The sequence below is a fragment of the Gossypium hirsutum genome, chromosome A11 (assembly GCF_007990345.1).
Source record: "Gossypium hirsutum isolate 1008001.06 chromosome A11, Gossypium_hirsutum_v2.1, whole genome shotgun sequence".
Taxonomy (NCBI): Eukaryota; Viridiplantae; Streptophyta; class Magnoliopsida; order Malvales; family Malvaceae; genus Gossypium; species Gossypium hirsutum.
In genome coordinates this window covers 63479982-63501448 of record NC_053434.1, presented here as the reverse complement: position 1 = coordinate 63501448, position 21467 = coordinate 63479982, and positions in this window count along the sequence as shown.

The following is a 21467-nucleotide window of genomic DNA, read 5'->3' as shown; positions in this document are numbered from 1 at the left end:
TCATATGACAAAATACTCAAAGCCCTATAGATGCCATTAACAAAATAGAAGTGTCTTTATACGAAAGCTTGACTAGTTGATAGTGTGTTGATTCTCCAATCGTCTTCCGATCTTTATGAGTCCTCAAGCTTTATAAACTTACTGAGTAATTAGCATATATCCATACTTAATTCATGAAATCATCCATTATGAAATGATTTCCTATCACATGCACTCAATCAATGAGTTAGTCACATAATCATGTATCATATAATCTAACTAGATGAGCTCATCATTCAACATTTCATTCATATATGTATATCCCATGTTAATCTCGTTGAGTTTCTAGGAAATCTTGATGGAATACCCATTACCCGTCAATTCATAGGAATGATCATTCAATATATGCACTCCCGCGAACCTCACATCATATACTAGGATTACTAGTCCAGGCTAAATCCCACATATAATGAAATCGTAAAGTGATGTCGAGATTACCAGTCCAGGCTAAATCTCTTATAGCAACAACACCCTTAATGAGCTCGGATCTGAATTACCAGTCCAGGCGAAATTCAGACCCTAATCAGATTACCGGTCCGGGCTAAATCTATAATACATATATATTCTTCGGGAGGCTCAATCATTCAGGAAACACCTGTCTAGGCTAGATCCTTTTCATAATTGAGATCAACGGATTACCGGTCTGGGCTAAATCCTTACTGCAACACATGTAGGACCTCGCAACATATATCAATCAGGGTTTATCCATCAAATCCCCTTTATCAACCTCAACCGAGATGATTATCAACAAGTCATTACCAAAGATGCATTTCATGTATCTTCATACCATCAATAAATGCAAATTTCATGCATTCATAAATCATACAATTATGCATATTAGGGGTTTACTTTAAGTTATCTGAACTTACTTGGTATTCTTTTCGGGATTGTGTTTCGGTTATTTCGAAACCTTGCGTTTACCACGATCGACCTCCGAAACTTGTTCCTCGGGGTCTATAACAGCAAAATTAACTCATTAATACCCCACATAATACATTTCAAGTTTAATATCCACCCCGGTCCAATTGACCTTTTTGCCCCTAACCTTTGACATTTTTATGATTTAGTTTCGAAGCTCGTATAATGAAACACATGCAATTTCTAGCTTACCCAAGCCTAATCGAACATTTTTCCTTCTTATGGTAGCCAAATTATCCATTAATTTCTCATTTCTACCACACATTTACATCTTTTGCGAAATGGTCCCTATAAGGGTTTCTCGTGAAAACCAACTTGGAAAAGATGTTTAACACACATTAATCTTTCATATTCCTCCATAATCCATCAAAATGCCAATAAATGGGTAAATTTTTTAACAGAAACTCTAGCATTAAATATGGGTAGAAATAGGAAGAGTAAGCTACCGGGATTTCAAAAATACAATGAACATGAAAAATGGGGCTTGGGAGCACTTACTATTAAGCTTGAAAATGTTGAAAACCATAGCTATTGTGTCTCTTCAATTTTTGGTAGCCATGGAGAAGAAAATGGGTGATTTTGGTTTGATTTTTTCCATTTTAATTCTTAAAAATGACAAATGACCAAAATGCCCTTATGCCCTTTCTTTAAAATTTCATCCATGCAAGCCCATTTTTGTCCAAAAATTTAGAATTTTGGCAAATTACTATCCAAGACCTACTAATTCATAATCTAAAGCAATTTCATACAAATTGCTTCTAGAATCAAAGTTTTGAAATTTATTCAATTTAGTCCCTAATTTCCAATTGGACACCTTATGCTTAGAGTTTCTTCATGAAACTTTAACACATTCATATAATCATATTCGTCCTCATAATAATCATAAAATAAATATTGTGGTGTCAAATTTGCGGTCTCGAAACCATATTCTGACTAGGCCCTATTTCGGGATGTTACATCAAGAATTGCCAAATTTGAACCTAGATCGGGGAAAAGCTAAGCAAATTGACTAAATTGACTAGTCGCCATATTTTGTAATCCGAGGTAAGTTGCATGTAAATAATACGACTACATTGTTATTGTATGTATTGAATTGTACTGAGTTAATATAGCATGAATTGATTGGTTGTAAAATTGAGAATGTATAAGGATAATTGAGATAGTGGAAATTTTGTTGTAACCTTAGGAAGTAAATCGGATATTCATGCCATGACATTTGGGTCATTTGTTTGTGAGCTAGTGTAAGACATGTCTGGGACATGTGTCGGCTACATTATGAGAGGCAGTGTAAGACCATGTCTGGGACATGGCATCGGCATTGAGACGAGAGCTAGTGTAAGACATGTATGGGACATGCATCAGCCTCAAGGCGTAAGCCAGTGTAAGACATGTTTGGGACATGCATTGGCTACGAGATGATAGTCAGTGTAAGACCATGTCTGGGACATGGCATCGGCACCTTACCCATGTCTAAGGCTAAATGAATATCCGGTAGTGTTCCAAATGGTTCAACGGTGAACGTTATGTTCTTAAGCTAATAAGGAAAGTATAACCGTGTTGTGAGTGGTACAGGTACCTAATTGCTATGTGTGAGATATGAGCTCATTGAACAATATGTGACTAGTATGGATGGTAATGAGTAAGTTATGCCTATTCCTACCTTGGTATCATGAACATGTGGATCATTGATAAAATGTTGTTGTTGTATACTTACTTATATGCAACTTACTAAGATTTTATGCTTACTCCCTTTCCTTTCCATTTCCTTACAGTGCCACCTAACTAGCTCAAGGATTCTAGAAGTCAGAGATATCGATCACACTGTTAACTGAAGCATTCAGTATAGTTGGATTTATATTTTTAAATATGGCATGTATAAGACTTAGACTTTATTATTTTGTGTCTTGGAGAATTGGCCAAATGTGTTGGCTTGGGTTGGAAACCCTTTAATTTGTATTATGGTTTAAGTGACAGTAATATTCATTTTGAATTTACAAAAGATGCATTCTCATGGTTGAATGGATGTCTATTATGGCTGATTTAGTTATAGGAGTTATACTTGTTTCGATATTGGTTGTTACTTGTATGGAATTATATATGTAAAGGAGGCAATGAGGCTTGGTAAATAGCCTTATACTGTCCACACGGGTAGGCATACGGGCTTGTGTCTAGGTCGTGTGTGTCACACGGTCTACCCCATGAGCTTGTGGTTTAGCCGTGTGTCCCCTGTACGTAAAAATATCAAGTCAGTATGCATGGTAATAAACACACGGGTAGAGACACGGCCATGTGTCTCAGCCGTGTGAAGGACAAGGCCCAGCACACGGGTGTGTGCCTTGGCCGTGTAAAATTGAGTATGCTGACGTCAGAAACAGAATTGCATATGGGTTAGAACACGGGGGTGTCGTAGCGGTGTGAGGGACAAGGGCCAATGACACGGGCGTGTGTCTGGCCGTGTGAAAACCCCTGTAGGTGTGAATTAGAAATTAATTCTACACGGGTGTGGGACATGAGCGTGTCCCAGGGTGCTTAGGTCGTGTAAGCCACATGGGCCATCAGCAAGACCATGTTGAGTTGGTCACATGGGCGTGTTGCCCTTCTACACGGGCGTGTGCCCTGTTTTAAGGAAAAAAAATTCATAGTTGGTTTAAGGACCTAGTATAGTTCCGAATGGTTTTCAACGGTCGATTTGAGGCTCGTAGGCCCATAATAAGAAGTTTAAAGTAGAAATTGATAAAGTTTTAAGTTTGGATCGAGTCTCGGTGACTTGAGATTGGTTGTATACATGAGATCAAGTTAGGTAATGCCTTGTGCTTCTCCCCGGCATCAGTTACGGGTATAGGGTGTTACACCTAGGGTTGTACTTCACATGCCCGTGTAGAGGCAAAGCACACGCCTGTGTGCTTAGGGACACGTCCGTGTCCCTCACTCGTGTTGAATTATTTGAATTTATTCTTCATTTTGAACCTATAGCGGTTTTCACATAACCAAGCAGACACCCGTGTCCTTCAAACGGCCTAGACACTCCTATGCCATCACCCGTGTCCAAAAACTCAAACATTCTTTTTATGACATCATCATTCATTTTGAGGCGCACAACCAAGGCACAAGCCCGTGTGCTTAGGCCGTGTCCACCACACAGTTGAGACACATGGCCACGCCTCTGCCTATGTGTTTACTACCATGCAAACTGACCTAAAATTTTAGGTGCAGGGGACACACAGCCAGGCAACACGCCCATGGGGGCTGACTGTGTGTTACATACGGCCTAGACACATGCCCGTGTGTCTAGTCGAGTGGACCTTTTTAAGGTTGTTTTCCAAGCCTTTGGTCACCCTCTATTTTCCATACACACTTAAAGACTTCAATGGTATTTAACATGGCCTCATTATACTCTTAAACAACCTTGGTATCACTCATCACATGTTGGCCTCATCTCATCAGCTTAGTACATACTAAATTATCCTTTCCGTAGGAGGGATTAACATAGGACATTTTATATTTTACACTTAGGCCATATTATAACCATATACCATTGTATGCTATGACCGCTCTCAAATTATTAGGTCCCATTTCAAGCATCCATTCATGATAAACCTCGTCACCATATCTCATGAATCATTTAAACATAAATATGCATCATTAGTAGGATTACAACCTACATCAATATGAGCCACATCTCATGGCCATATACAAAAGAATAACTATACCATTTAAGCCCTTACATTGGGTAGCCAAATGACACATATAACAAAATAAACAAAAGCCCTATGCATGTCACCAAACAAAATAAAAGTATCTATATACCAAAGCAGGACAAGATGATTGTGTGTTGATTCTCCAACCGTTTTCCAATCTTCACGAGTCCATAAGCTTTGTAAGACAGGGAAAAGAGAAGGGGGTAAGCATTTATATGCTTAGTAAGTCCGGATAACTGGAAAGTAAACTTACCAGTTAATTAGCATACAACCATTTTTAGGCAATAATTCCAACAAGCATGAAATAGTTCCCTTATCACATGCACTCAATCATCAAGTTAGTCTCATAACAATACATCATATCATTAATCTTACATGAACTCATAATTTCAATATTTCCATTCTCTATTTCTCATGTTAATCCCGTCGAATTTATCGGAAATCTTGATAGATAGTCTAATAACCGTCAAGTCATACAAGTGATCATCTCCAGAATGCACTCCCGCGATCCTTACATCTTACGGTGGGATTACCAGTCCAGGCTAAATCCCCCGTAGTAATAACTCATAGAGCAATGTCGGGATTACCAGTCTAGGCTAAATCCCTTTTTACGACAATTGCTCTCATAAGCTCGAATCTGAATTGCCAGTCCAGGCTAAATTCGGTCCTCAATCAGATTATCCGTCCGGGCTAAATCCTTATTGCACCATATTCTTTGAGAGGCTCAATCACTCAAGGAATACCCGTCTGGGCTAGATCCTTTCTATTTTGAGATCATCGGATTACCCGTTCGGGCTAAATCCTTTTCTGCAACACATGCATGATCTCATGTCATGTAAACTATAATTTATCCATCGGATTTTCTTTTCTATTTCGACCAGGACATTTATCGTCTTTCATTTACGCTAGCAAATTTCATGGATTATCATGCAATTAATATCTAAATTTTCATACATTCAAGAACATACATATTTAAGTATATTAAGAGTTTACTTCTGGTTATACGAACTTACCTGGTAGTCATTTCGAATTTATGTCTCGGTTATTCCGAAACCTTTCATTTTCCACGGTCAACCTCCGGTATTGGTTCCTCAGGGTCGATATCAGTAAAAATAAATTATTAATACCTCCCATTGCTTATTTTTGGCTTAAGACTCACCCCTGGGCAAAATGACCAATTTTCCCTTAACCTTTCACACTTTTACAATTTAGTCCTAAGGCTCGTATAATGAAATAGATGAAATTTCTAAGTTACCCAAGCCTAGATGAATGTTTTTCTTGCCTATAGCAACCCAAATTTTCTTCCATTTCACATTTCTACCCCACATTTTATATCTTTTTCAATTAGGTCCCCCTTTTTGGTGTTTTCATGAAAAATAACCTAGCAAAAGATGATTATATAGCATCTAACTTTCATAAACCTCCATAAATCATCAAAGTACAACCATCTCATGCATGGGTCAAATTTCTAACATGAACCCTAGCTTGAAATATGGGTAGAAATGGATAGAGCATGTTACGATGGTTAAAAAAATGCGAAGAACATTAAAAACAGGACTAGAGAACACTTACTATTGAGCTTGAAATGTTGGAAAACCCTAGCTACTCCTTCAAATTCGGTAACATGGAGAAGAAAATGAGTGAAATTTTGCTTGATTTTCCCTTTTTAATTCATTAATTAACCAAATGACCAAAATGCCCTTCCTTACTAACATTTCCAAATTTTCCATGCATGCTCATTTTTGTCAAAAAACTTAGAAATTGGGAAAATTACTCTTTAAGGACCTCTAATTAAAATTCCAAAGTAATTTCATACAAATTTCTTCTAGAACCCAACTTTTTCAACTTATTCAATTTGGTCCTTAATTTTTGATTAGACACCTTACACATAGAATCTCTTCATAAAACTTTAACACATGCATATTTTCATATCCTAGACCTCATAATGATCATGAAATAATTATTTTAACTTCATATTTGTTGTCCCAAAACCACTATTCTGACTAGGCCCTATTTTGGGATGTTACATTCAATTCTTATAATTAGGTATGATTTTAATCCCATTGTAATGATTTTTATGTTTTTGAGATTGTTACAGCTTAATCTAGCTAGCCCAGGGACTAATTTGCAAAAATTTTAAAGGTTTAGAGTTTTTCCATTGATGAGTGTACATGTATTTTGATGTTTGATGATTGAAAATATATGCTTGTTGTTAGATAAACAACATTTGCAAAGTGATATTTGGTAAAATTGTCAATTAGGGATTAAATTGAGAAATATGGAAATTTTGTGGTAGAAATGTGTAATAAATGAAAAGTATTGGCTGTTATGGTAATAAGGAAAATTTGACTGGCATGGGTAGGAATCTAATTGCATGAATTTGTATTTTTATGAGATAAGGTGAGATAAGAACTAAATTGTAAATATTTGAAATATTAGGGGCAAAAGTGTAAAATTACCAATATGTGATTTTTGGGCTAAAGTGAATAGATTGATAATTTAATAAGTTAAATTTGATATTATATAGATCAAGAAAAATGAAGTTCAAATCTAGATCAGGGAAAAAATAAAGTATTGGACTAGTCAATCTATTTCGACGTTTTTGTGGTCGAGGTAAGTTCGTATATTAATAAGTGTTATTGTAATTGTTTTTTAAATGCTTTATTATTGAATTTAATTGTGAATACGACCTTACGGATATGTTCGATGAAGATTTGGCAATGTGAAATCCCAGTTGAACCTTAGGAATAGATTAGGATTCGAATGACATGTCATTAGGGTTTATGTGTTTGGGTACTGGTCCTTACGTCCTATTGGTGACTGAGTTATTTGGCGTGTGTTGCGGATTCTCATCAGCTTGTGTGAACAGCACTATGTAGCTACGTCTTCACCGTCAACTTGTAGGAGTAGACCCGTTGATTGCTCGAGAGTGAGCATTATATGAGATATGAGATTGAGATAGCTTCGGCTGTGTATTGCCACTTAGGTGCGAGATTCCAAAGTATCTGATATTATTCCAAATGGTTCAATGGGTATATCAAGGATATGAAACGGTGAGAAGTATATATGTATCAATACAGGTATGTACAGAAACTATGAGCATTGAACCTATGAAAGTTGTGAGTTCATGATTACTTATGTTATTGAATATATGTTAACCTTATGATTTAATGATTTTAGTAGTATTTTATGTTCATACTACTTGATTTTTGAATGAATGGTGAGCTTTATTTATTAACTATGCTAGGTTACTAAGCTTTATAGCTCACTTTGTTAAGTTTTTCGTGTTTATAGTGTTTATTGGAACTAGCTTGGATTGGGAGTCGTTGGAGATCTCATCACACTATCAAGCTTTCATTTTGGTACTTTTGAACTTATGTATTTGGTTGTATGGCATGTATAGGAGTTGTGGTCATTTTGATATATGTTAGTAATGGATTTAGCCATTTGAGTTGGCTTGTAAATGATGAATGGTTTGTTATGTGTATAGCCATATGATTTGGCTTGTTTTGGCATGTTTGGTGATGTATGTATATATGTGAGAAAGGCCTTTTGATATGTTTTGTATAATTTCCATTTATATGCTTGTTGTGATTTGGAGTTTGGAGTATCAAATGGTTGAGTTTGAGGTTGGTATGTTTATGGTTTTAGGTAAAGTGATGACTAATTGGAAGTGACCATATTGATGATTTGATAATGTGGATTTGGTTTGTTTTGAATTGGTAAAATATGATGTGATGAGTCATATAGTTCTTGGTATAGAAATAGCATGAATTATGATTGCTTGAGATTGGTTTGAATGCTTATGTATGCCATGTTATATGCCTTTTAGTTTGGTATAGTTGAATGCAATTCAGGTGAGAAAGATGGCTTGGTAAATAACCGATTTTTGTCCACACAGGCAGAGACAAGGCGTGCGTCTCAGCCGTATGTGACACATAGTTAGGTGACACGACTGTGTGTCCCCTGATGTTTAATTAGAAATCAAGTCAGTATGATTTGCATGGCCCAGGACACAGGTGTGTGATTTGGCTGTGTGGCATAAGTTAATATACCCTACAGGTTTGGCATGACCTAGCACACAGCCTAACACAGGAGCTTGTAAGGCCATTTCGAAGGGCACACGGGCTAGTCACACGGGTGTATGACCCAATTCAGAAAGTTACACGGGGTTGGAGATGGGCTGGGACAAGGCCATGTGATCCTATTTCGAATGTCCACACGGCCTGTGAGACAAGCATGTCTTTGGCCATGTGAGACACATGGTCAGGCCACATGGGCATGTGTCCCCTGTATTTTGTAAAATTTTCTAAGTGTTTCCTGAGATATCAATTTAGTCCCGAACCACTTCTAAAGCATGTTTTGGGCCTCGTAGGCTTGTATTAGGGACGATATGAATGACTATATGATTTATATTTGGATTAAGAATTGTATGAGAAATGTATGTTCATTTGTGAAATAAGTCCAGTAATGCTCCGTAACCCTATTTCGACGACGGATGCGGGTTAGTGGTGTTACATAACTCCTCACATATTGAACTTAAGGTGTATCCTCCCAGCACACCGATGCATACACATAAAGAGCCCATAATGCACATAAGTGCTATGTTGTAAGGCATTATTTCATTGTTCCAATAACACATTGTCGTTCTAAAGCATGCACACTAGTCTTTATTGCCATGCCAATTGTATCCTAACTACCAAGTTTAGAAGTGCATGTTTCCATTAAATCATTTTCACACTATCTTTAACGCTAATAGTTTCTTATACAAATATGTGCATACACTCTAATAAATATATTCACTTGTATACTCATATATATATTCACTTGTACACTTGTTCATCTAAATACACATACGCTTTGCCACATGTGCTCATTTTGTCATTATGAAAATTTCACACCCAAACTCATGTTTTCACTTTTCACATAATCAATACCACATATTAAATACAATAAAAGATTGTATCAAAAGTTCACCCTTTTCAACCATAATTTCTTATCGTTCCATTTTGTTACCTCACCTTTGACTGCCTCCGGACGTACTAACGTCCAGAGTGTAAAAATTGAATTAAAGATATAGATATGGGAGGTGGTATCCATAAGTACACAGGTCTAGTTTTATAGATACAACGGAGTAGGTGAGTACTCTAAGGATCCTACCTAAGGGAGGAGAGTGCTAGATCAATTTTAACCTAAACACAAAAAATATCTAATTAGAATCCTAATTAAGTTATAGTACAAAGATAAAATAAAATGGACATATTAAGGTTTTTACAATAATAAAAAAAATAACATAAAGAAATAAAATTCAAGAGATCAAAAGATAGAATAAATCAAATCTGATTATAGATGATTAGTTTGCTTCGGTAATTCCTATCAACTATCGCTTTTGGTTTTTTCATTAATCAACTAGTCGTTATCCCAATAAAATCTTTCGATCTTCCAATCGAATAACGAGTCTGCAAGGACTACTTATCTTCTGACCTTACAGTCCATATCGGTTTGGGGTGAAGGTGTTCACAGATGGGCAACACCAATTTTAGTTTCATTTCCACCTTGATGACTTCCCAGGGTTGTCAAGACTAGGGTCTGTTTTACGTTCTTCCTCTCCCAAACAGCTGATCCGTTGAGTATCCCTACAGAATAGTTAACTGATCATACCTCCACTTGCTATTCCCCCATAGAGGGATTAGTTCCTCCTGGTTTCCATAGAAAATATAGACTCGATATAGAGAGAAACATGCCAAATAAATAGACAATATAGAGTTTACAAAAGTGCTTGATTGTATTAAGATTGATCACGAATCCACAAGGTTTGATTGTCTCACAATACAAATATCTCAAAATAGAAGAACGAATGAAAATAAATCTAACCTAATATAAGAGAACACTAAACTAAAATTAAAAGACTAAATTTAGGCTAAGTGAATGGTGTCTATAGCATGTGACAAAAGAGCCTATTTATAGAATTTAGGTAGTCGTCATCCTTAACCCTAGGTCAGCCGACGTTCCCAAGCTTTAAGTTTGATTATGCAGACTAAAACACCTATGTCTCGTGTTTAATTTTTTTCCATATTTGATGTCATGACACAACAGGTTCCGTGTCACGACATAGCAATCAGTGTACTCCTCTTGGGATATCTTTAGGGGTATGTCGCAACACTCTTAGGTTGTGTCACGACATCGAAGATTGTTTCATGATTTCTCTATTATGCTTCGTATGTTGCATTATCAAGAATTTCATGTTAAGATATAGCAACCAATACCTGTTTATTACGCCTTCTAATGGTCTCCTGCACACTTATGAAGGTCATTAGCTCACCCTTAGGCCTCTTTCGGCCCCTAAATTCAATAAAAAACTCAATTTACGCTTTTTATTAACTTAACAAAAACTTTCAAAAACATAATTAATACTTAATGAAAATGTTTCAAGCTCTTAAAGTGCAGAAATTAGTTTAATTTGCTACACTGAATTACAACAGGTCAAACTCCCCCATACTAAATTCATTGCATTTCCTCAAGCAAAAAAAACAAGAAATAGAACAGAAGTCCCTTGAGCAAATATCATACAAGTATTGACTATGAAGCACATGGCTAGGTATTTCATATTCACGAATAACTTTGATATGATGAATAGTTAACTTACCACTTTTGACCACAAACAACCAGGTTCAGTATGTTACAAAATATAAAAACATTAAGGGTCTCACATGTAGGGATCTAGTAATAAATCATACAAGTAATTTGATTATCTGAGTATAATACAAATAATCGTTTATGTGATTGTTTAATGTAACATCAATTCATGCATAAGCATATTTAGGTCACATGGGAAGTTTTTCCTTGTAATGTTTGAAGGCTTAGGACAGTTATGGAATTCAAGAATAATAAGCATCAAAAGGGTTACAAACACAAAAATAGTTTGACACATTGTATCGATCCATATTCTTCCCCCTTAGTTACCCTTACCCGCTTACCGTCTTATTTCTCATTCTCACCTTCATTATTTCTCCACATAGGAAATCATATCATGACATAGTAACTATGAATAGCCTATGAGTTTCTATGCAATAATGGCCGAGTTTTTCTCTATCTTGTGACTTTGTCACTTTGGTTTTACAATTTTTCTCATTTAATTTTTCACAAAAGTTTTCTACTCGTATTGATTTTCTTTTTGAAGTTTTCTTTTGTTTTAGATTTTTTAGGCTAACCTATAGTTCCTATATCACACCAATCTTTCCTATTTCACTTTGTCAACTCCACTGTGATGTATCTACTTAACCTTCAATACGTATGGTCATACATTATATAACCGTGCAATATAGGACCATAGGAAAATGGAAAATACAAATTAATGTTTAAGGTTCGGGGGTTTGTAATGAGGTTTATTAAGAAGTGTCAAAAGGTTCAAAAATCAGTACTAAAAGGTGAAATATGAATAGGTTAGCTTTTTGGCTCTGGATTAATTCCAAACAATGCCTTAGGTCATCCCTAGATATCTCAATATGTACAAATTTAATCAATCAAACAAACTCAAATTCAACCATTTATCATTCATAGTAGCATGCTTCTTTCCTTGTATTTTCTATATCATTTGGTACAGTTGATTGCTTAATCCCTATTTACAGTGTAGCATATAGAACTTAGTAGTCTAATAATAAAAAATTTAAAATCACTTATCATTATGAAAATTTTATTTGCAAACACAAGCAACCTATGTTCATGCTCCTATCTAATTGCTTGTTTATTTACAAGCTCAAGCACACAAAAGACAAGAAAAATCAAGGAAAACTGTAAAACTTTTAAACAAATTTTCTATGTTACCTCTCCCCACACTTCACCCATGAATAGATAAGGAAAAAAGTTATTCAATTGATTGTTGTTGCTTTAACTGCTAATGGTAGGTGCTTCCTCCATTACTCATGTAAATCTCAAATTGTTTGTGTTTCCATTATATAGGGTTCTTATAAAGAAAATCGTAAACAAACACAAATCCAAACAACTAAAAAGTTATTCCTATCGTAAAATAAACTAAAATCATATTTAAGTTTTAATACAACCCAAAATAAAATATAAAGGCTAATTATCCTCATGATCCATCTTTTCATCTATTTCTTCCTTCGCATCCTCTCCTTCCTTTTCACTCTCACGCGCCTGTTCCCCTTGTTCCTGATGTGTTGGCCCAAACATATCAGATGTATAATTAAGGACCCGAATGTTGTTTTGTGTAACACCTCTAACCCGTATCCATTGTTGGAATAGGGTTATGAGGCATTACCGATCAATTACAGTATACATCTTACATTTCTTACATGAAAATCCATTAACACATAAACATCCATCAAACATAATCACATTGTCCCTTATAAGGCTCTACGAGACCTTAAATCATGCTTGGAAGAGGTTCGGGACTAAATCGATAACACTAGAAAGCTTTGGAAAATTTAGAAAGTTTTCATGCATACAAGTTTCACACGCCCGTGTGACTAGACTGTGTGCCTCACAAGGCCACCAGACACGCCCGTGTCTCAGGCTGTGTGAAAATAGGACATACATACTAACTTGCACCACATGGCCGTAGACATGCTCATGTGCCTTGTCCATGGGAAATCTAGAGGGGTTATTGACAAGGGTCACACAGCCGGCCACACGCCCATGTGCCAGCCCGTGTGCCATACACGGCCAGTAGACACGCCCGCGTGTCTAGACCGTGTCAAACCTGTAGGGTATATTGACCTAATTCAAAAGGGTACCCTAGGGACACACGGCAGTGTAGTATGACCATGTGTCGCATACGACTGAGACACACGCCCATGTCTCTGCCTGTGTGGACAAAAATAGGCTAGTTGCAAAGCTAAATTGCCACCCTTTTGTCATGCTTACATAGCAACCAAAATGGTATCATTTCAATACATTTCATACACATATTATACCAATTCAACTTGGTACTCAATTACCTAACTAATACCATGCATAATCCATTCATATACCAATTACAAAACAAGACATTATTTGCACATTTTCATTCTATCTATTCCTTGCCAAAACATACCATGGATATCATGATTCATCAACCATAATTTCCCAATAATACTTAATCTATGTTCAACCAAAATCATCACCTATATCAAATTTAAACCACATATAAGCACATACCAAAATCAAATATTTGTCCAACCATTTTGGCATTCATTTACAAAGCCAAAATCAAGCATAACACAATTACACATATTCATCACTTATTCTTAACCATTTTAACATCCAACTCCATACCTAAATATGCCAATTCAAATCACCAATTTACAATCAAATTATTAATATAGCAATCATAAACCAAACATCACAACTCATATACTCATATAATTATATTCTACCACATACACCATATTTAAGCCAAATCACATGGCTAATTACCAATGAAACACATAGGCATCAATTGCAAAATTTACATTCAACATTCCCAAAATACATGTCCACATAACTCAAGCCTATACATGTCATATAACCAAGTCACAAGTGTATAAATACCGAAATAATAAACTGGATAGTGTGATGCTATCTCCACCGACTTCCAACTCGAGCAAACGTCCGAATCACTATAAAACATAGAAAAATAACACAAAGTAAGGTATAAAGCTTAATAAGCCATATACAAATAAATTATCACATGAATCAATATCATTTCCATCAATAGACAACTATGAGTAAACATTTATAAGATCACAAACCTTTCTCATTGTACACATATTCATTACTTGTATGAATCTCGTACGTACCTGAGCCATTTAACTCATTCACACATTCTTTCTTGACTTGAATTTGCTCGTTGAACCATTCAGAGTCATTAAGGATACTTGACAATCACATAAAGCTCGTACAATGTCATATCTCAGATATGGCCTTACACGTTATGACATATCGATGCCACTGTCCCAGACAGGGTCTTACACATAATAACAATAAAATGCCAATGTCCCAGACATGGTCTTACATGTAATCACATCTCGGTAACCTAATGTCATGACATTTTTATCATATACTATTCCTAAGGTTCATATCGGACTTTCGGATGTCGTAACTCTATCGATTCTTTCTCGTACTTGCTCGCTCAACATTCATAATAATTCAATGACAATTAAACATGTATAATTCAATTTAAATACATTTATTTTCATATGAACTTACCTCATGTGCTGTAATGACGAATTAGGTTGACAAATCCGATACTTTGTTTTCCCCCGTTCTAGATCTGAATCGCATTTTTCTCAGTCTACATAATAATAAAATTTACTTATTTAATCATTAATTCATTCAATTTAACACAATTTACACATTTTGGCAGAATTACACATTTTCCCTATTATTTTACATTTTTTCAATTTAGTCCTTATCACATAAAATTGAAAATTCATGCAATTAAGGACAAGCCCATGCTAGCCGAATTTTCTTTGTATTCATATCAAACCATTTTTCTCATTAATTCACACATTTACCCATCGATTTTACAAATTTCTCAATTAAATCCGTAGTTGACATTTTTGTCAAAAATCACTTTATAAAACTTGTTAATCTAGCTTGAAACTTTAATAATCAATCATAAAACACCTAAACAACCAAGCATTCAACAATGTTATCATTCAAAAATCTATAACAGTTTCAAAAATGGAGATACGGGCTAGATAGATTCAGCTGCAAAGAGCTCAAAAACGTAGAAATTATTAAAAACGGAGTTAAAACCGTACCTATTTGAGCAAAAAGACATGGTCGAATGTCAAGCTCTTTAATGGCTATTTTTAACCCCATTTTCAGTTGTAAATGGATGGAAGATAATGATATTTGGCTTTATTTTATTTATTTAATCTTTATTAACCAATTTACAAAACTAACCTTTAATAACATCATAAATTTCAACAATACCAAGCCATAGAATTCCACTATCAACATTTATGGGATAATTACCACTTAAGGACTCCCACTGTTTAATTTCATAGCCATTTAATACCTTTAACTTATAAAATTCAACTTTTATGCTTTACGAGATTTAATCATTTTTACCGCATTAACCACTCAAACAATAAAATTTCTTTACGAAACTTTCACACGAACATTCTATCATACTATAAACCTTAATAAAATAATAAAATAAATATTTTGACTTCAGATTGTGGTCCTGAAACCATTGTTCCAATTAAACCTAAAAACAGACTATTACATTTTGCCTTGCAAATTCTTGAAAAATTGGCCTCGACTTATGCATCCATTGAATCATTCAGTTTAGCTTTAGATGAATACTCTCATCAAATTCTTATTGAACTCGTGTCAACCTCTGTGACAAATTTGGTGTGGTCGTTGCTTATTTTTATCGTTTCTTCCAATCCTTTATTTTTTTGGCTCGTAGCTCTATGTACTATTGGAGAAAGGTGTCTTCGATAATACTTCAGGAAGGTTTCAGCAACTGCTTAGTGGATGTCATAGGTACACTTTCCTTTTTGCATAAGGTCATCACCAAGTGGGGAAAGAAAACTCCATCCATCTGGCCACTAATACATATTTTCATGTTTTGATGGATCCATCTGCCGATACATACCTGCTTTTTCTACAAAATAGCATAAAGTAAAACTGCTCGAAAGGTATTAAAGTTAGAAACATTCAAAGTAAGTACTATTCATGTGCACATAAATTGAATCCACATCTTAGCCTTGGGAAATATAATAGCTTGATGAAAGGATGTGGAGATATTGGTACCTCGGTGATATTTCCATTTGTCTTTTCCTTTAGTTAAAAAGTTTATAATGTTCTCCATATCTATGTTCCAAAAGTATTCTAAATCAGTTTCCTTGATAAAATATTTTTCATAGTATGGAGCATTATAAAAGTCACAAATAATTCGAGGGTTACTTGCACTTCATTCCCTCGCACAGATACCATTTCCCACATATAGCCCTCAGTGTTTCTCAACTCTTGATCCCTTAAAAATGTATAAAACTCTTGAACAACAAGGACCACATCATTATCTTTTTGAATAGTCCAAATCCGTTCCCACCTATCGTATCTAACCAAAGGCCATATTTCCTTACAAAGAATCATAGACAGATCAAATCCCCTGTCTTGTATAAATGTTTTCCTTAAAGTTCACAAAAATATTCTCAATATTCGGGTTTGGAAAATTAAAGGGATTTGGAACTGTCGATGATTTCGGCTCATTAGTTCGTTTAACCTTCCTAGGAGACATGATTAAACTAAGAATTCAATAAAAATGCTAAGAAAAATTCAATGGAATAGTAACAATTTTGATTTAGGAACCCTTAACTTCAAAAACTTCATTGAATTCTTTGTTGTACGTGTTGGTTTACCGTTCCTTTGAGTGTTTATCTCCTTAGCCACACTGAAAAAGATTAAATGATGAAGTTTTTCACACCACTTGAAAGAAGAGAATGAGATTTGGGATTTTAGGGTTTAAAGGATTTTGAAAGTTTTAAGAGGATTAAGGGGTTAAGGGATGTTAAATAGGTGGGTAAAATAAGTTTTTACTTGCTGGCTTGGCTTTGCTGGGTCTGGTTTCCTACATAAAAATTATAGCGATGTTGCGAAATAGGGGCTTCGTGTCGCTACATCCCTGGCAGTTTATCGTTGTCGTGACATCTTGTTCGATGTTATGACACACTCTAGACTTTTTTATTTCTGTAGTATATTGGTTGTGGTGTCGCAATCATAGTGTCCGTGTTGCAAAAACGAAATAATTTCTCAATTTTGTTAAAAACTTCCCTTGGTGTAGCGACATAGGATTCTTGTGTTACGACTTGGGATCTGTTTTCACTCAAAACTCCATTTTCAAGAGTGTTACATTTTCTATAAAATGAAAAATGAATAAAAATTAAAATCTATACTAACCAGTTAGTTAAATGTACAATAATGTACAATAGTTTAGCATCAATCAAATATTTTAAGTCTTATTGTCGGATTCATCCGATAGTATCATTAGTTCACAAATGGACTATTCTTCCGTTCTATCAGTATTAGTCCATCGACTATCATGCCATTCCACCTTTGCCCACTTGTCACTTTCTTTAAACATGTTTATTCTTTTTGTATGCATAAAAGGAAGTGTATCCCTTGACTCGGGAATGTTAGAAATAGATAATTCTTTGCATTGCTTCCCTAACTTCCTTTTACTTTCTTCTTCGCTTAGTTGATGGCCACATTTAAAGTTTTTAGTCTCACCATTGATTTTCGTGGTTATTTTTTTTTTTTTGTAAATCAATGGTGGACTTAGAAATGGCTAGAAAAGGTGTACCCAATAAGATAGGTAATTCTCGATCTACTTCAATATCAAAAACCATAAAATCTGCTAGGATAATGAAACAACGGACTTTCGCTAACATATCTTCCAATACACTTTCAGTTGTACTGCAGACTTGTCAACAAACTGTAATGTTATTTGAGTAGTTTTAAGATCCCCTATACCGAGTTTTCAAAAACGTACAGAGGTGTTAGATTAAGACTAGCTCCTAAGTCACATAGAGCTTTATTAAAGTGAATGTTTCCTATTTTTATGGAAATAGTAAACTTTTCGGGTCTTTCATTTTTTTGGGAACCTACCTTAAAATAATAACACTACAGGAGGCACTTAAATTAACTTGTTCTTCGACATTAATTTTCTTATGCCTAGACATAATTTCCTTTAAAAACTTGGTGTACTTAGGGACTTTCTCAATTAATTCAATTAAAGGCAGGTTAACATTTAATGTTTTGAACAAGTTTAAAATGTTTAAAAATTCATCTTCATCTCGCTTCTATTTTTCCTCTAGCCTTGAAAGGAATGGGATCATTGCGACAGCAAAATCTTTGGGTAATCTCCTTTTCTAGCTCAACTGTCGATACAATTTCCTCCTCTACATTTTGTCCATGTTTAGCCTCTAGGGATTTCTCTTAAGGGTCATCAGCATTCTCCATATTCACCTCCGGAGTAGTGTTTTCTAGGCTATTTAGTACTTTACTTAATTGAAGCATTATTTCTTTCATGTGCTCTTTACCTTTTCCCTAAGGATATTTGATGTATTGCTGGGTATATGTAACATCCCAAAATTGGGTCTAGTCGAAACAGTGGTTTCGGGACCACAAACCCGATGTCAAAATATTTATTTTATGATTATTATGAGTCTTAGAATATGAAAGTAAGCATGTGTTAAAGTTTCATGAAGAAATTCTTAGTGGAAGGTGTCTAATTAGAAATTAGGGACCAAATTGAATAAATTACAAAACTTGGATTCTAGAAGCAATTTGAATTGCTTTAGAATATTAATTAGAAGGTCTTAAAGGGTAATTTTCCCAAATTCTAAGTTTTTGGACAAAAATGAGCATGCATGGAAAATTTTGGAAGTTTAGTAAGGAAGAGCATTTTGGTCTTTTGACAATAAAATCAATAAAAAGGGAAACTGAAGGCAAAAGAAATCAGCCATTCTTCTCCCTCTTACTTTCGAAATTTCAAAGGACACCATAGCTAGGGTTTCTTCACTTTTCAAGCTCAATAGTAAGTGACTCCTAGCCTCGTTTTTAATGTTTTTTTGTATTTTTGTGATCCTTGTAACATGTTCTCTCCATTTCTATCCATACTTTAAGCTAGGGTTTATGTATGCAAAATGACTCATGTGTGACATTTTTGTTCTTTGATGATTTATGGGGGAATATGAAAGTTAGATGTGTGTTAAACATCTTTTCCTAAGTGATTTTCATGAAAACCCCCTAAAAGGACCTTTTTGCAAAAGGTATAAAATATGTGGTAGAAATGTGAAATAGAGGAAAATGTCGGCTAATATGAGTTTATAATATATTCGGCTAGGTTGGGTAACCAAAGGATTGCATGTATTTCATTCTACGAGCCTAGGGACTAAGTTGTAGAATTTTAAAATGTTAGGGGCAAAATGGTTATTTTTTCGGGGTGAATTTCAGGTCTGAAATAAATAAAACGAGGTATTAATAATTTATTTTCACTGATATAGACCCCAAAAAACTAATTTCGGAATCGATCGTGGAAAACAGAAGGTTTCGGAATAACTGAAATAGAAACCTAAGCAATTACCAGGTAAGTTTGTGTAACTCGAATGTAAACTATCCTTAAAATATATTAAAGATGTATGTACATGTATCAATTATAATAGTAATATTTATTGTATGAAAACTCATGAATTATTAATGTTATGATGGAATGTCCCAGTTGAATAAAAGGGGATGTCTGATGGATTACTCGAAAACAAAATAATGGTATAAAGGATCTAGCCTGGACGAGTGATCCTATGGTGATGTAGCATCCCAAAGAATATGTGTGCTTTAACGGATTTAGCTCAGACGGGTAATCTGAATAGGATCTGAATTTAGCTTGGACTAGTAATTTAGACCTAAACTAGTAGGAGTATATGTCATTGTAAGGGATTTAGCCTGGACTGGTAATCTCGACATTACTCTGTGAGTTATGTTGTGGGGGATTTAGTTTGGACTGGTAATCCCGCCATAAAAGCGAGGTTCACGAGTGTTCGTATTTAAAGGATCACTTGCATGAGTTGATGGTAAACTAGATATCCATCGAGATTCCAAGAAATTCGACGGGATTAAAATGTTAAATGGGAATAGACATGTGTGAATTGATGAGCTCATCTATGAAAGATGTTACATTGTACTGGCATGAGACTAACTTGATGGTTGAGTACATGTGATAGGAAATTTTACTATGAAAGTTTGGCCTGAATGTCTTGTATGATTACATGTTAAATACTCGGTAAGTTTACTTTCCCGTTATCCAAACTTACTAAACATGTTAATGCTTACCCCCTCTCCTTTCCTTATTTTACAGAGCTCGTGGACTCGTGAAGATTTGAAGACGATTGGAGCATTGTCAACACTATCAACTTGTTTTGCTTTGGTATATAGATACTTTATTTTGTTTCAATGGCATGTATAGATTTTGGTTATTTTGTAATATGTGTCATTGGTTGGCCTATGTGAAGACTTAAACATTAAACTTATTCTTTTTGTAGATGGCCATAAGACATGGCTTATTTTGATGCAGGCTATGACCTACTAATTGTGCTTGTTTATGGTTAAATGTTCTAGTGATGATTAAATGTGGTATATTATAAATAGACATATGAAATGTGGCCAAATCACTTGGGATGGTTAGGCCATAATTTGCAATGAGTTATAACAAGGAGCCAAGTCTAAATGTATTCTTGAATGAGATGTAAATCCCAAATACAAAGAGGATAAATTAGCATGTACATAACCGACGAGATGAGGTTAACATGCAATTGACGATTTATGGTAGTACTTGGGTATATTTAGGCCATGTTAATCTTCATTGAGATTCACTAATATGAGTGGTTATTAAGGGTGACCATTGTCTTAGATTTGTAGGTTCCGAAAAGGTCCACAAGGATAGACACATGAGAGTGTGTCTAGGCCGTGTGTGACATACGGTCAGCCCCATGGGCGTGTGGTATGGTCGTGTGTCCCCTACACCTAAAATTTTTAGGTCAGAATGCATGGTAGTAAACATACGGTTAGAGACACGACTATGTGTCTCAACCATGTGGAGGACACGGCCTAGCACATGGGCGTGTGTCCTGGCCGTGTGACCTTAAATGCATAATGACATCATAAATAGAATGCTCGAGTTTTGGAGAACGAGTGACAACACGAGCGTGTCTAAGCCATGTGAAGTACACGGGCGTGTTCTCAGCCGTGTGAAAACCCTTGTAGGTTTGAACTGAGAAATAAATTCAATTAATTCCACACGGGTAAGGGACACGGGCGTGTCCC